Raw genomic sequence first — 17,377 nt, 5'->3', positions numbered from 1 at the left:
TGTAAAAAATCACCTGAGTTCTATCAAAAAGATAGCACACCTTCATATTACAACATATTATACAACTTTCCCTTTAACCTCACTTCAACTGGAAGTGGTTTTCTATGCTGCAAAACATGCTTCACTGGTGCAGCCTTTGCAATAGTTTAATAGTGATTTTAAAATGACTTCTGCTTCCATAGTGAATGTCATGTCCTACAACATATAGCAGTGCACAGTGTTCAGAGTTGCCAACACCCTTTCTTGTACATTTCCAGGAAAAAGATTACCACTTAAGAAAGCAAACTCTTCAAGTTCTTCAAAGTAGGTATACTAATGTGGCATATATAGTGTAACAATTTTAATAACATATAACATACCTATGTTGTCTTTTATCCCAAACTATCCACTCATATTATATTCTATATTTCCCCCTTCTTCAATCCATTGATGCAATCACACTCTTTTCCATTAAAGCACACCTTTCCTCCTCTTCCTTGATTCCTAGATTTATATTTCTTATTCCAAAAGGTCCATGAAAGTAACAGTCTTTCGTTGAAAAGGTCAAAGGCCCTTCCCTCCTTGAGTTCCCCTCCGGTTTTGCCAACATTTGCCTTGTATTAAACTGCCATCTTGTAACTGCTACTTCATCGTGTGCTCTGCCTTGCTCAGAGTACGCTCTCGTGCTCCACTTTTTATCCATGTGGGGAAGTGTAATGGAAGGCAGGTGTGTCTAATGGTCAGTAATTGGCTGACCCTGCCTGACCATTGTGTTGGGACAGGTGAGTTATACTGCCTGGGTGTTAGTTTGTTTTCTATCGCAGTTAGTTGTCCATGAGGAAGTGTTTGTGTTGGGAAAGGGTGTGCCGGTTAAGTTCCTAAGTATCCTACCTGGTAGGATAAGGTTATGGTGTTACTGGAAAGGAGATACTGCATCTCACCATCCCGTGTCCCCCTACCACTCCCGAAGATCCCTCACCCAGGTGATCCTCCGCCACTGGTCTACCCCAAGGAACTGGATCCAAAAGCGATGGCCATGTCCTGGATGACAGATCCCCAGGGTCTAGCGGGCGGGACACTGTCAGGTTTCTCACAGCGCCATTGCTGAGGATCAGGAAATCATGCTATTGCTCCCAGCCCCAACAAATGTCATGATGACATGCCTTGTCTGTCCCCTCATGCAGTGGGCTGACAGATCACACAGCTGTCCCTGACAGTCAAATGCACCAATGTGTCATTACTAGGCATCCATTCATGTGTGTTATTCTCAGCTGCTGAGCGTGGATGATGCAAACATCATTTGTAAATGAACAACCCATAGAGATGTCGTGCATGAATGTCCCTCACATACCCCCAACTTGCTGTACTTGCTGTCAGCGACTCACATTGCATGCACACGATTACACTTTCTCACCAAGAACTGACAGTGGAGATACATATGCCTATCCACTTCACAGATTTCTGCCATCACATACGCCCAGCATCAGCATGAGGCTGCATGCCACTTAAGAACTGTGCAACACACATGTGACGTACAGAAGAGATTACGCAAATCATGCATACCCATCCAGAACACACAGACACTGTAGAGTATTACACCCTGTGGGTACTTATCATTAGCTTGGACCTGTGCCTGCAGGTCAAGGACCTGGGAGAGGACATCTGGGTTGACCCTTTCCAGAACCAGTATGTTAAGGGGTAACACTCAATGGCAGCCTGCACGATACACCTCCACAATGGCACCTGTATTGAGGGCTGTCTTATACTGGCTCCAAAGTCTAAGGTCATCCAAATGTTTCTTAGGGTGTTCCACGGTATGGAGTGCCACCCCCTTCATGTTGATGACTGCCATGGTGGTCTCCGAGATCTTTTGATGTCGGAACATGACAAGCTGCATCTATGGGTTGAAGAGGGCATCATATTTCACCAGGACCTGCTCACCCAGGATGCCAAGTTCACTGGGGTGAAGTTGGCAGCCATCTGCCTCGCCTTTGCGGTGCTGGTCAGTGGAATAGGCATGGCTCCCCCTGAGGCTGGTGGTATGCAGCCGGGTCATGACAACACGTGCTGTGGAACTGTGGAAGTGGAACAGAGGAGTGGAAGTCCCAATATGGCAGATGAGGTGGTCACTGAGCCTGACACATGAGTGACAGGAGAACAGGCAATGGGGGAACAGCAGGCACTCCAAGGCAATGCTGGTGGTCAGCAAGCACTCACCACTACCAGGGAGCAGAAGATGGTTAATATCTAAGGCAAAACATGGAAGGAGGAGGCAAAAAAGGCACAGGGCACCAGGATCTGGTCTCTGCCCTGGATTCACAAGAGAGCAGTGTGAAGATCAGAGGAAGGGACCTAGGCACCTTATTTACACGCTATGTTCCACACGAAGCACATCTTTGCGACAGGCATTTTGCCAGAAATATTTGAGAGGTCCATGCATATTTCCTGGTGTGCACGAGAATGCAGAGATGGAGACTTGGGGGTGATTGTGTACTCAGAGGTGGAGACATTTCGTAGGGCGCATCACAGAGCCTATTGTTTGGGCACCACCGCGTGGATCCTATTTTTTGGGTGTTGCCTCATGGATCCTATTTTTTGGATGCTGTTTCACAGATCCTATTTTTTTGGGAGGTGCCGCACGGATACTGTTGTTTTTGGGGGTGCCACACACATTTTGGGGCCAATTTCAAGGCTACCTTTCGCTGACTGCACCATAACTGTGAGCACTCTACAGAGAGGGAGAGGATGAGGATGTGGAAGAGGGCAGGAGAAGGATGATAGTGAGCCTACAGGTGCTCCTGCACCACCAAAGTCCACTAGAAGCAAGAGGGGCCAGTCTGCGGAGCAGAAAGAGGCCTGACCCCATGAAGAGGCACTAGTGAAGGAGAAGGGGCCACCAAGGAAGAAGCAGTTTGCCAATGAGGAGTTGCAAATCCTCACAGATTATGCCGATTAACAGCATGTCGACCTGTACCCTTGCACTGACAGTACCCTTTCTCAGAGCCAGTGATGGAGGATGTGGCAGGATGTCATATACCTCATCAATGCCAGTGGCATGGGGAGGCCCACAGGAGCATAGGTCTACAGGCGGATAGAGGACTTCACGCAAAGGACCAAGGAGAAACTTGGATGCCACCAGGCCTCTGCCAAGGCCACTGGTGGAGGTGGACCACCACAGGAGGAGGAGCTGACTCCATTTAAAGATGTCACCTGTGGGCTCATCAGCAGTATGAAGGTTTTTGGCTTGGGAGAAATGGAAATCTATGCAGCCACATCAGAGAGTGCCATGTGTGCATGTCATGTGTGCTTCCATTTTCGCATTATATGCTGTCAAATGTTGTGGTATAGTTGGCTGGGGTCCTACTCACACACCCATGGGTACTGCTATAATGCTACCATGGTCACTTCCATCATAAGTTCTGCATTCAGGGAGGTGGATGCCTGGTGTCTGTGTGCGGTTGAAATTGAGCTCACAGTACACACCACTGTGTCTAGGATTTCACTGCTTGCCAATACATATATGTGTGGCAATAGCATGCAAGACACATCTCATTGGACATATTCACATTGCATTGTCATGGTTGTGGGTAGTGTATGAGTGCTAATCATGGCTCACATGGAATGACACCTAGGTGTAGATGAAGTCAGAGTCATCCATTCACTGGCCTTGTTCGCTTGTGGACATGGATGAGTTGAAATGTTAGTGCAAAGACACATGAGGCCGTGTTTCACCCAGGAGTTTCAGCGGCTGTCCAATAGATTTTTGTGTGATGTACATCGAAATTGGAGTGTTAATGGACGAATAGCCATGCAAATATGCACTGATCATGTCCATGCCACACTCTCCTCACACATGGTTGAGATGCATGTGAGCGTGCCTAAACAAGTTTCTGGACGAGGGCAATGTGGCGATGGGGGTAAAGGGGATCATGGCAACACATATGCCTGCGTGCAGGATAGGTCAATAGAAGTAGTGGTCAGTCTTCCACAAGTTGCAAGAAAGCAAGGGTGGAGTAGAGTAGGGGCTCAGTAATGATGCACAGACCACCATCCATCGACTAGTGGGAATTCCACCCTCATCCATGTCTGTATTTATGAATTTCCTCCTAATCCTCCAAACCATGGCATGTTGCATGGCCTAATATACACTGACATGATTTCACACGTCATCGAATGTCAGGCATCTGTGGCTTACAGGTCACAGTGCTATCAGTTTGAATGTGAGATATATGTGTGGCTGGCCATATTGTGTCTGTATACATTGTGATTCACACATGCATGTTCTGCCAGCTATTCATGCCTATGTATAATGTTGTCTGTGCAGATGATGATGCAGCATATGATGAAGAGGAGGATGAGGAGGAAAAGGATGAGGGGGAGGAGGACAAGAGGGTTTAGAAGGGGGAGAGGTGCTGTGCCTGGTGAGAATTGCCAGGTGCTGCAGGCATCATCAGCAGACCTGCTGATTCCTCAGATTATCAGTGGATCACTCTGCTTGCATCGATGAAGAATGCTGATAACTGCAATGGTTAGTGTTGGACACATTGATCATGGACACTTCAAACTCACCTTGCTGCCCCGGGTTCTTCCTCGGACTATGCCTGTCTGAGGGTCATTAGAATGTCAATTGCCCCGAGGACCCTCCTTGGGGTGCAATTAGGATTGTCATGCACTAACATTTCAACTCATCCATGTCCACAAGCGAACAAGGCCAGTGAATGGATGACTCTGACTTCATCTACACCTAGGTGTCATTCCATGTGAGCCATGATCCCTTTGTCCCTATGAGGACAGACCTCAATTAACACTGTCACTGGATACATGGACCTGGCGCAGAGGCTTTTTTCCCACATCTCCTGGCCTCGCCGTTTTCCCTCTCGTGGGGTCGGGAGAGCCAGGCACAATGCATGCACCTGGTGGTGGTGGCCTAATCATCCCAATGCACATTCGGCTACCAGGGGGAAGCTGGCTGTGCTGCACATGGTTGTCTGTGATGTTCCATAACTGCCGTCATGGGACAGGCCTGGGGTGCAGGCCTCACAACAACGTCCAACAGGCAACCTCTTCCCAGGCTGGCTTCAGCGCACATTGGGACAGAACACAATCGACCACACAGAAAGCGCCATGCTGGGGCAACTCCCCAAAAGCCATGGGCCTGAGGTCTGCCGCCCTAGCTTCAGCTCCCCAACTACAGTCTCAGGTCAGACATGCCAACCCACTAAATGTAAGCATCTCACTAAGCAGAGCTTAATTAACGAACCAGGATTCCCTCAGTAATTATAAACGGAGACGGAGGAGCCCAGCGCTATATACAAATCCAGTGGAAGGTGCAAGAAATGTGGCGTACAGAAGAGCAACTCCCCACCATCACCCAGTGGGCCCAAGTCCTTCTCTTTGGGGCCCACCATGTAGATGGTGTTAGGCTGGTTGTGGCCCCCATGGGTCATGCCAGGATGGGGATTTCTCTGATTCGGGTGCTGAGGAATGTAACTCAAAGCGGGTAGTAGACCCCATCTAAGGCTGAGTATCACCACAAGACTGGTAGCCAACAATTACCATAAGGGAAAGTTAAAAAGTACTTTGAAGAGAGAGTTCAAGAGGCTGTGAAACCATCAAGAGGTAAAAAGTCAGGATTCAATACAATGGGCAGGTTGGTTGCCCGGAAAAGCGGATGCCCTTGCTGGACTACCACCTGGGAACATCCCAACCCCTCAGGGGGTACTTACTATATGGCAGTGCACTGCGACCGGCTCAGAGTCGGAGGTGAATGCCCCAGAGGGCAGGTTGCTCTCTTGCTCTGGTGGAGAATGTTACAGCCCCCCTGTCTACTGTTTTGCTAGGGAGATTGACAACTGGTGCACCCTCCTCCAGCCATAGTCATGGCACCTATCAGTGGTCACCGGGGCAGAGATAGGGGACTGGGACGGATCCTGGTGCGACTGTCATCCGAGGTGTACTGTCCCCAGTGTACCCCAACCACATCACAACACCAGGCGGGGAGGCCAACATAGGGTTCCAGGGGTTGGCAGTGACACCCGACATGTATTTAAAGACAGACCAACGAGTCTTCCATGTGCGCGAGTCATGCCAGCTAAGGTGGGATCCTGTTGAGTCATGCAAACCCCTGCCAACTCTCGGACGCTCTGTTGGGGATGTGGGTCATGTGCAATATGACCCAAAAGATGGTGAACTATGCCTGCACAGGACAAGGTCAGAGGGAATTCTGGTGGCGGTCTGTAGCGCTCCTGTCATACAAATTGGTCATCTGACCTGGGTATAGGAGCAGTAGAGGAATCTAACCATCTATTAGCTGGTTCCCTCTGAAACTTCCCTCAGGTTAGCTGGTGCTCAGATACCTCAGTTAAATCTGGTGAGTCAAACGATTAGAGGTCTTTGGGCCAAAATGATCTCAACCTATTCTCAGACTTCAAATGGGTGAGGAGCCTGGATCACTGGCATGAAGCCAACCATCAAATTCCAGTGCCCAGTGTGCCACTTTTGGTACACAGAACTGGCACTGCAGGATGAACTGAACAATAGGTGTAGGCTCATCAGGCCCAGAAAATGTGTTGTTTGATTCCACCCGCAGAATCGTGGCTGTCAGAATCTGCTAAGGAGTCTGTAACAACTCACCTACCGAATCAACTAGTCCTTGCAATGAGTGGCACAGGAGCATTCAACCCATACATGGCTGCTGCTGGCACTGAGAGCTACATGGACTAAGCTACAATGAGTCCCCAGGTAGAGCCACTGCAGGTACAGATCTTGGCGGTTTTTGCAAATATTCAATAGTAACCATTGAAGGCCGTAGTGGAGGAGGGTACCATGTGAACAGCTGTTGAACATGGGTCAGTCATTCCTAAGAGATGGGCTAATGCCCATTGGAAGGGACAGGCAACTGCCTCCATTGCCCTCTGCCAATAGAAGGAGAGTCAGCTTCAGAGATCCCAACCCAGAGTGGCGCAAATGTTCCCAGGGAATCCGGTGTGTGCCTTGGGAAGAATTATATTTTCTTTGTGAATGGCAGGGAACCCAGGAATGAGTTTGTACTGAGAGTGCAGGCCAAGCCTTTTAAAGTGTTGCAGTTCAGGTAGCATGCAGAGAGCTCTTGCTGGTCCTTTTTAACCCAAGGGAGATGGTGCAAAACCTCCACCGGCTGATACCCATATCCGCAGCAAGGCTCCAAGGCATACTGACGCTGGCATGTTGGAACTATGTTATCTCTAGCCAATTTATCACAGTGCACTCCTCTTATTCCTTAAAATTTGATAAAGTATAAATTTAGTAGTGGGGTGCCGGGGAGAAAACCAACCCTGACACTAGGTTGTATAAACTATACTATAGACAACAGATAACCATACACTTGTGGATTTCTCCCGTCCCCTGCACACCCAAAAGATATTGTAAACACAACCAATTAGTGAATGACTCCTATATGTTCAATTCTGTAATTCAAAAATAACACTTTGCTAATAACTCTTGTCTTATAAAAAATTCTTTACTCAAAGAAATGTATATATACACACTTATTCGTTTATGTTAGACCATACATAATACCAAACTGTTGAATTTCAAATGTTACTTTGTTGATCATTTCACAATTCGAAAAAGACAATATACAGTATGACGTTTGATTATTCAATAATAACCCCTCTGGGCAATGTTTTCTAGAATAACAATATGTTAAATTGTGTCTCTACGCGTTTCGGGGTTTGATGCTCCCCTTCTTCAGGAGTTGTCTATTCCCTTCAAAGGTCTTGTAGTTCCATCTATAATAAACAATTTAGATTGATAAGTTTTAAATTTCATTATTCTTTTGTTTTTTCACTGTCACTGTCACTTTAATTATGATCTCATAATTAACTAAGTGATTTTGACTAATTCAGTACGGTTTCTCACTCATTATCAGATTTGCCTGTTCAACTTAATGCCAACAATACCAGATAAATAAGAATAGTTCAATCATTTTACACTAATCCAGTTAAAAATATATACCCTTATCGGTGTCCAGATTTTAGCATGTTAACTTCTTTAGTTAGATCCATTAAAATATTCACCTGTGTGATACTTCCAATGGTGTCTCCCACTTCTGTTTGGAATCTCACCACTGCTTGTGCAGTAAGCTGCCCTTGGTGATGAAATTAGGTCCCTCCTAGTGCCAATGATGCCCTTTTGATTATCTCAATGTGTGGACCGTTCTGTGAATAAAAGTTCACAATTTGTGGTAAACTGTCTCCCCAATTATTGTAATACAAAGATTATAGAGACTTCATTGCTTACCTATCTACTTGGTTGTTGATGGATTAATGTTGGCTGAATATTGCCCTTCGTGATCACTATTCGGAATTTGGTTCATCTGAAAACTCTCCTTTAGTTCTAAGGGAAAAAAGTCCTGTGTGTGAACGGCCGCAAAATGGCCGCCGTTTTATTTATTTACGTTCTATGTGTGACGTCATCATGTGATAACGCGATGACGTCATACGCACCACCGTTCTGTATTAGTTCGATGTGTTCGTTGTTTATGTTAATATCTCATGGTTTGTCGACCTGCATGGATGAAATCATCACATGCCGCTGCTATTAATTGTGGCTTTGTCCTTTAAAGATGGTTTAATAAAAAAGCCCTATTGGGACACCCTTGGTGAAAAAACACGGGATTACCTATTGTATAGAAATTTGCCTAATGACATTACAAGGCCTTTTTTATTAAACCATCTTTAAAGGACAAAGCGAGTCTGCAGAATTTGGCGCTTGGGAGTTAGAGATACAGAGACTTCTGTCTGACAAGGTAAATGCTGGAGATAGAAAATAGAGTTTTACATGTATGAGGACATTGTCTTTAAGTTCAACCCCCCCATTTTTAAGAGGATAATATAGTGATAAAGGACTTTTTTTTCCTTAGAACTAAAGGAGAGTTTTCAGATGAACCAAATTTACGAATAGTGATCACGAAGGGCAATATTCAGCCAACATTAATCCATCAACAACCAAGTAGATAGGTAAGCAATGAAGTCTCTACAATCTTTGTATTACAATAATTGGGGAGACAGTTTACCACAAATTGTGAACTTTTACTCACAGAATGGTCCACACATTGAGATAATCAAAAGGGCATCATTGGCACTAGGAGGGACCTAATTGCATCACCAAGGGCAGCTTACTGCACAAGCAGTGGTGAGATTCCAAACTGAAGTGGGAGACACCATTGGAAGTATCACACAGGTGAATATTTTAATGGATCTAACTAAAGAAGTTAACATGATAAAATCTGGACACCCATCAGGGTATATATTTTTAACTGGATTAGTGTAAAAGGATTGAACTATTCTTATTTATCTGGTATTGTTGGCATTAAGTTGAACAGGCTAATCTGATAATGAGTGAGAAACCGTACTGAATTAGTCAAAATCACTTAGTTAATTATGAGATCATAATTATAATTAAAGTGACAGTGACGGTGAACAAACACAAGAATAATGGAATTTAAAACTTATCAATCTAAATTGTTTATTATAGATGGAACTACAAGACCTTTGAAGGGAATAGACAACTCCTGAAGAAGGGGAGCATCAAACCCCGAAACCCGTAGAGACACAAGTTAACGTATTGTTGTTCTAGAAAACATTGCCCAGAGGGGTTATTATTGAATAATCAAACGTCATACTGTATATTGTCTATTTCGAATTGTGAAATGATCAACAAAGTAAAATTTGAAATTCAACAGTTTGGTATTATGTATGGTCTAACATAAACGAATAAGTGTGTATATATACATTTCATTTCTTTGAGTAAAGCATTTTTTATAAGACAAGAGTTATTAGCAAAGTGTTATTTTTGAATTACAGAATTGAACATATAGGAATCATTCACTAATTGGTTGTGTTTACAATATCTTTTGGGTGTGCATGGGACGGGAGAGATCCACAAGTGTGTGGTTATCTGTTGTCTATAGTATGTTGGAACTATGTTGTAATAGAAGTTGGCAAGTAAAATCCATACCTTTGGTATGAAAATGGACTCTTAAGAGCTGGGTGGGTCAGGCTGGTGCAGATATTTTGGCTGTGTGTACGTTACGGCTGGACAAGTCATTTCAACCACTGGGGACCCTTCCAACTCTGGACGTGAGCCGGGCCCAGGGCAATCCGACAGTTTATTTGGAACAAGGCATCACAAAGGCCCGCAGTGGGTTGTGAGACTGGGTGATTCCTGCCAAGTGCTCTGAATGTCAAAGTGAAGGAATTCAATGTAGCGCAGGTAAATGGTGGGAGTAACTATGACTCCCTTAGTGGGATAACTATAACTCCATTTACCTTTCTCAGTCATGGTGACCCTTACCTCTGTGTGGTCCCGCTGGTAACTATCCCTGCTGTGCGAGTCCTGTATCGGAGGAGTCTGTTTGGGGATAGGCGAAAATGGTATAAAATCTCCATCTATGCTGACCGTGGTCTGGTAGCTAGGTGTGGTAAGAGAAATGGTGAATCGAAACCAAGTAATTCCAGATGAGGTATTTCCTGGTTCAACGAAACCTTGTTAGGAAGTTGGGGTTGCTTCCTTTCACAGACCCGAAACCGCACCGGTTTTGATGGACTAAGATCGAGATCGAGCTGAGAGAGAAGGAAGACACAGATGGGCATCGTAATTCACTTACAAGACACGCTCAGCCATCAAGTCTAGTTGGTGATGCGCAAGGCATCAAGAGCTCAGACTGGGGGCATGAAGAGATCGACAGAGTTCCTTATGACAGATGACTACCCAGAGATGGCCTTGCTCTAGTGAGACGACTGCCAAACTTCATGAATCGGATAGAGCACCAAAGTCTGGATGGTTAATGAAGTTCATAGCCCTGGAGGGATAACCGCACCCGTAATCCATGCTCTCTCAAGACCGAATGCTAAATTAATTCAGTTGAGGGACACGGAATCAGACTCTGATCTATTATCCCGATTGTTGTGTTGGACTGTGACTCCAACTCGGCACCTGCCCTCCAATTCTGTAGACTTATGTAAATGTTTAATTGTATATATATGTAAATAGTAGGAGGTGTCTCAAGTGATTTATTGTTACATATATGTTCATCTGTTGTTGTATGTACTACACCATGTATGCTTATAGTATGCGTTTGTGTTGTGCTGATTATGCCTTCAGCTTGTTAAAAAACAATAAAAATGTCAGCTGACGGGCAGCCATTACCCGGAATGAGCCACTCCAGTGGTACAAAAATGGCCAAAATGCTGCATCATCTCATTGATGGCAGGCATGTATGGATGAACATTATTCCCACTAGACATTAGAGGTATAGGATAGGTGGGAGGCCCTTCTGACCAGCAGTGAAATACCACTACTGTAATATTTGTGTCACTTGCCCAGTGAGGCGGGGAGTGGGGTGGGAAATCCCTGTGGGGATGTCACTTTTGGCTCCAAGCACCCTGCTCCAGCCATATGCTTTAGGCTCCAGGGACATTGGCAGGTGGACAGCCTGACTGGGGCAGTACAACTGTCCTATGATGACAGGAGTGTCCTAAGGAAAGCTTAGGAGGGTACACACATCCTGTGGAGACAAAGGCAAAACTTTGCTGGATTTTGATTTAACGTATGTAGACAGGCTTTGTAAGTGGTGCCTCAAGTTCCTACTGTCTTTTGGTGTTTTCAGAAGGAGGTGTCTGACAATTAACCCAGGGATAAATGTCTTGTGGTGGCAAAGCATTCATAGTGACTTTGCATTTTGATCCATCAATGTTGGCTCTTCCTATCCTTGTGAAGGAGAATTCAGCAAACGTAAGATGATTCACCCACTAATTGGGAACGTGGGCTGGGTTTAGATCATCGTGTGACCGTTTAGTTTTACCCAAATGAGGATGTGTTGTTACAATATTAATCCTACTCAGTATGAGAAGAACTGCATTTTCAGACATTTGGTGAATGTACTGGGCTGAGGAGCCACTGGGGCAAAGCTGACATCTCTGTCATTATGACTGAATGCCTTTAAGTCAGAATCCGCCATAAGCCGTAACAGTAACACAGCACTGTGGAGTCTTGGTTGGCCTAGGATAGCCAGCCTCTGAGCTATGGTGCATAGTGCAGCATGCCTCAGGACTCGAGGGTGGGCATAAGGGGACAACCTCTCTCACCCGTAGTGCACCACATGTTCCTGGGGAATGTGGTGCATAATCATTTGTAGACAACCTGATTCTGGGTCAGGATTTCATGAGTAGCAGAACACCTACCTCGCTGTGATCTTTTGGAAGTCACCCTCTGAGTCAAGGTTTTTTCAAAGGTTTTGCAAGAGTCTCTATCCTTCCTCCTCCTGCTGCGCCACAGTGTGCACAGGAAACTCCCACCCACCCTGGGTGCACCTATAGGGATGTGGTCTGGGCAGGGAGTGCTCTTCTACCTTTCCAGTAAGCCTAGCAGACCAGATGGCCTTGGCCCAGCCAGCGGCAGCGTGGCAGGACCCAGCATGTGGGAGTCAGGGAAGAGATTCTGGACCTGGTTTGCAGATGGTGGCTTAAGCCCCAGACCCAGGGCATAGTGGTGGCAGCTTGAGGCCTGTCCCCACGGCACAGAGGTGGTGGCATAAGACCCGGATCCTGGACGGTGACCTTAAGGCAGGCACAAACTCATGGTCACATAGCCATGTGGTCGGGAGGTCCACCCTAGGCCATCTGGCACACCCCTGTCAGACCAGATGGCCTGACTCACTGCTGGCCTGTCTGTCTCCTACATTTGTCTGCGGCCGGGCTCCATAATAGTCAGTGGGGAGTGTCCGCCTGTGGGAAAAACATCTGAGGCAGGAGCAGGATGGGCTCCTCCACGCTAATACTGGGGAACCAGAGCAGGTGGGGACCAACAGGGCCGGGCTGGCCACAGAGGTTGAGGATGAGCAGGCCCAGCAGCAGACGACCCAGGTGGGACACGGGGTCTGGTAGGTGTCCCAGGGTAGTGCTATTGGGCCTGGGCCAGGCAGTCAGGACCCCAGGCCTCTCCAGAGAGCATAGCTCAAAGGTTTTCCAGCCAGAGCCCTCGGTGTCCAGGTGTGCTGATCTAGCTATTGCGCACCAGCCTCCGATTGAGGGAGCAGGCTACATAACTCAATGGCGGTCTTTGTGGGGACCCCAGTCCACTCCAGAAAGCAAAACTCTAAGGCATTGAGGGCAGTGCTCCAGACGACCATGGGTGCCGCCCCACCCTTGGGTGCCACTGAGTAGACCATAGTTGTCAATTTTCCTTGTTCCATGCGGGACACCTGAAAGCAGTCATGTTTGTTTAAATTAATGTATGCACTGCATTTCTATGTGAGTGGGCAGGTTAATTTGCAAGATCTGATGATGATGGCAGTGAGGTCAGACCTTTGTTGGAGTTGGTGCATGCCACTCAAGGGAGCAGATGGTGTGGTGACATTGCGCCTGGGGATGTGCTTTCATTGTGTTCTGAGATTTCACCTTTGTTGGGTGGAGGCGAGCAAGGCCAGCAGCAATGGTGCAGAGGGAGACATGAAGACAGCTGTCAGGTGAGGCCTTTGTTAAAGTTGATGCATGGCACTCAGGGGAGCATATGGTGTGGTGGCTTTGTGCCTGGGGATTTGTTCACTGTGTTCTGAGATTTTACCTGTGTTGGGTGGAGGTGAGCAGGTCCAGCAGCAATGGTGTGGGGGGAGACACCATGAAGATGGCAGTCATGTGAGGCCTGTGTTGAAGTTGGTGCATGCCACTCAGCGGAGCGCATGGTGTGCTGAAATTGTATCTGTGGATGTGTTCACTGTGTTCTGAGATTTTACTTGTGTATCGTGGAGGTGTGCATGTCAGCAGAAATGATATGGAGGGAGACATCATGACGATGGCCATCAGGTGAGTCCTTTGTTGAAGTTGGTGCATGCCACTCAGGGTAGCATTGTGGTGACATTGTACCTGCTGATGTCTTCTCTCTGTTTATGATGTGCCTGTGTGATGGATGCTGTTATTTCTACTTGATATGACTGTGTAGGTGGTGTGTGCACTTGATGTGATGGATGTACATGGGGTGGCATTGTAGTTTTCATATGATGGGGCACACACAGTTTGCCTCTCACAGACACACATTCTTAGGGTCTTGTTATGGATACGCTGGATAAGCCTTATTGCATCATTGAAGGACATCGGGATGTGGCTTCAGTGTGTGCTCCACAGAGGTTGAAATTCAGGTGAAGTATCTTTGTACAACCTGATTGCGTGTGTCCTGCCCATGTGCCATTTGTCCTACTAATGGAATGGATGGTGACTCTGGATGAGGGTGGTGTCCCTCCTGCAGCTCTACTGCTATGCCACGACGTGTGGCAATATTGTGCATAACACAACATGACACGATGATCTTGCATACTACTGGCCGTGCATATAGCAAAACACCACCTGAGTGGTCAAGGGAACGGAAGCATGACTTGAGAACCCCGAATGCGGGCTCCATTATGCCCCTAGTGGCTATGTGTAGCTTACCTCACCTGGGATGGCTGGGTTTCTGAAGGGTGTCAGCAGGAATGGAGAGAGCAGGTAGGAAATGTTTGTTGATAGCATTGTCATTGCTTATTTTTGTGTGTATCATGTAACTGCTTGTATATGCATGATAATTGATGCTCACCCAGCAGCCAAGTGTTTCCAAAGGTTCACGATGCAAGGTAATGGACTATAGGGGAATGGCGTAAGATGTAGCTGTCATGCATGCATCGCAGGAAATTGGCATTGACATGCATGATGTGTCCGTTGGCATCACAGATAACCTGCACACTAATGGAATGCCAATGTTTCCTGTTGCAAAAGATGTGCTCAGTTTCTTGTGGGGTTGGAGCGCTACATGGATATAGATGATGACTCCCAGGACCCGTGGAAAGTGTGCAAGTGCGCAAAATTCCTGGTGAACTGTCTGCCTTGCCTGCAGTTTGTGTGACATGTATATGTGCCTATGCACACGTGCCAGGATGTAGTGTAATGCCTGGTGGAGGCACTTGGATTGTGTGGGCTGTTGTATGCCCCCAAACATTGGTTGTGTTGTGCTGTAATGATCCATTTGCCAGGAAGTGTATTGTTGATAGCAACTTCTCCAGGGGTGTCAGCGCATGCGTGCACATGGACCATGGTGAGTGATGCCAGGTCATGCTCCCACTACCTTACCAGGTCTAGGAAGCCATGTGGAGGGAATCCGTATCTAGCATACACCTCCACATCTGGCATCCCAAATAATGTGGTTTGTGTATGGAAGGGTCTGGTCCTGCTCATCATCATCCTCCTCCTTTTTCCATGCAATAGGATCGGTGATAGTAAAGCAGGGCCACTCATTGTGTAAGTCCAGTGTTCAATAGATTTGCCTTGCACTTTTATACTTGTGCTTTCATTGTGCTTTGTACTTGGCGAGGTGTTTCAGGTGGCGTGAGATCGCAAAATATACGTTCTCCATTGGACTCAGGCAACTGCGCAATACCTTCTCTAACTAGGTTTCATTGGCGCTTGAAAAGCTTGGTTTTTGTTTGCATGGTGCATCCCTCCCCACGCCCATGCTCTTCCTCGTTCTTCCTCGTTTTCTGCATAGAATGCGTGGTTTTGCACGTTAAATGTATTTCTTTGCGCTGGCCCTTCCCATGCTTTGCGCTTTGTGCACAAAGTCAGATCCATAAATCGGAAAATGGGTTTTAACATTACACAACGTCTACTTTTACCTGCAAAGTGACTTTACGCTGCGCTAAATATGTTGTCCCTTTGGCCCTGAGGTGGTGAATTCTGACTGGTGTGACAACTAAATTGAATTAATTGTTTATTTATATAGCACCCTTACACAATTTGTTTCAAAGCGTAAATACTGCCAGCATAAAGTACAGACAGTGTGCTTTGCTAGAGGAATGCCATAGATCCATACTTCAAACCATATGACAGACTTGATAGAATGTTGTTTTCCCTCATATTCGGCACCTTACTTGCTCAATGGGTGCAAACACGTCGATACGAGCCCTATGCGAAAACATCCACTTCTTTTGACTATATCTGCAATTCCTTTTCCCAACTCAGATGAACCTCGCTTGTTATTTGGTATATAACTGCCTCGTCAGGACTGAATGTAAACCTAGCAAGTATTCTAAGCATGTTCAGGTATGTTGTATTCATTAAGGTATTGCAGTTAATAAAAAAGGCCAGACTTTTTTATTTTTTTTATTTCAGATATTATAGTTGTTTGGTTCATTAGGATTGAACGAACGGTCGGCTAAGGTCACGCTATTCGGGAATAGTGCTGACCTATTCAGGTAATCTGCTTTTAAAGAATGTATGCTTCAGGAACGGTACCTAAGAGACCTGCCCTGGCGCCGGAAACGAAAACCGAGCATGCCATGTCTGACAGAAGACCGAACTAAAGCAGTCGCCTGCGCTTACTGCAGTTTGTGACTTCTGTGACCCCTGTACACAAGTCGAAATGCAAAAGCCAAAGACAGCTGGTTCAGGAGAGCTGTTTCTATATGTTATTATTGTGTAGTTTTGGTTGCCTTCAGCTCTGAAAAGGTTTCAGGGGGTCAGTCATTAAATTATGTTTTACCAGTAATATTTGACAGCGCTAAGGCCTTGGGGGAATCTCACTGTGAAAAGAACGAATGGACGCCCACCCTTCAGCTCTATAATTGTTGATGTTTGAAAATATAGAGGTTTTAGTTGTAGAGCCTGGGGTCACAATGTACTAAGCTACATTTTCACAAACTCACAGGCACCCTACAGCATGCAGGTAAACAAGGAACACACAGTTCCATAACATGGTTATGACGTGTTTAAAACGATAGATAGGCGCCCTAAATGATCGGATTTGCACTGTAGTCTTCATCGTAATTGAGCATCACACATTTCTCCACTTCACAATATAGTCACTGTGTCGTAATATTGTGTAGGTAGTACTCATATTCATAAGTGGCAGCAACTCGCGCATACACTGCTTCCAAGGGCATCAGTGGGGACGTGGTACAAAAAAGACAGGATATGGAGGATATCTACAGTTTTACAAGTTAGGGGCCACAGATGTAACTACACCATGCACTGATGAGGAAATGGGCGGTAGTCAGGATTTACAATTTCTAATTGTAATAGGTTATTTATAACACGCCTGATACCCAGAGGTTTCTAAGTGTGGACCCGCGGATCGAACCTGGGTTGCTCCACGTCATCTTGCTTCCAAGACAAGGGTGTTGCCCCTGATCTATCCCCCCGTTTACATTGCGTACGTGAGTACCAGGGGACTTCGTCAGAAATAATCCCAATGAAGAATAACTCGTCCAAAAAAGGAGCATACACCAAGCAAGAAGTAACGCAAATGTATTGGACCCAAACAGCTGTGAGACACGGTTCATGAGCCCCGTGGAACTAAATTGAATGAAATGAGCTCTTAACACTGCTCTCTGTAC

The sequence above is a fragment of the Ambystoma mexicanum genome, chromosome 4p, assembly GCF_040938575.1.
Source record: "Ambystoma mexicanum isolate Mex_15411 chromosome 4p, UKY_AmexF1_1, whole genome shotgun sequence".
NCBI classification, from domain to species: domain Eukaryota; kingdom Metazoa; phylum Chordata; class Amphibia; order Caudata; family Ambystomatidae; genus Ambystoma; species Ambystoma mexicanum.
Note: the sequence above shows the minus strand (reverse complement) of the source record.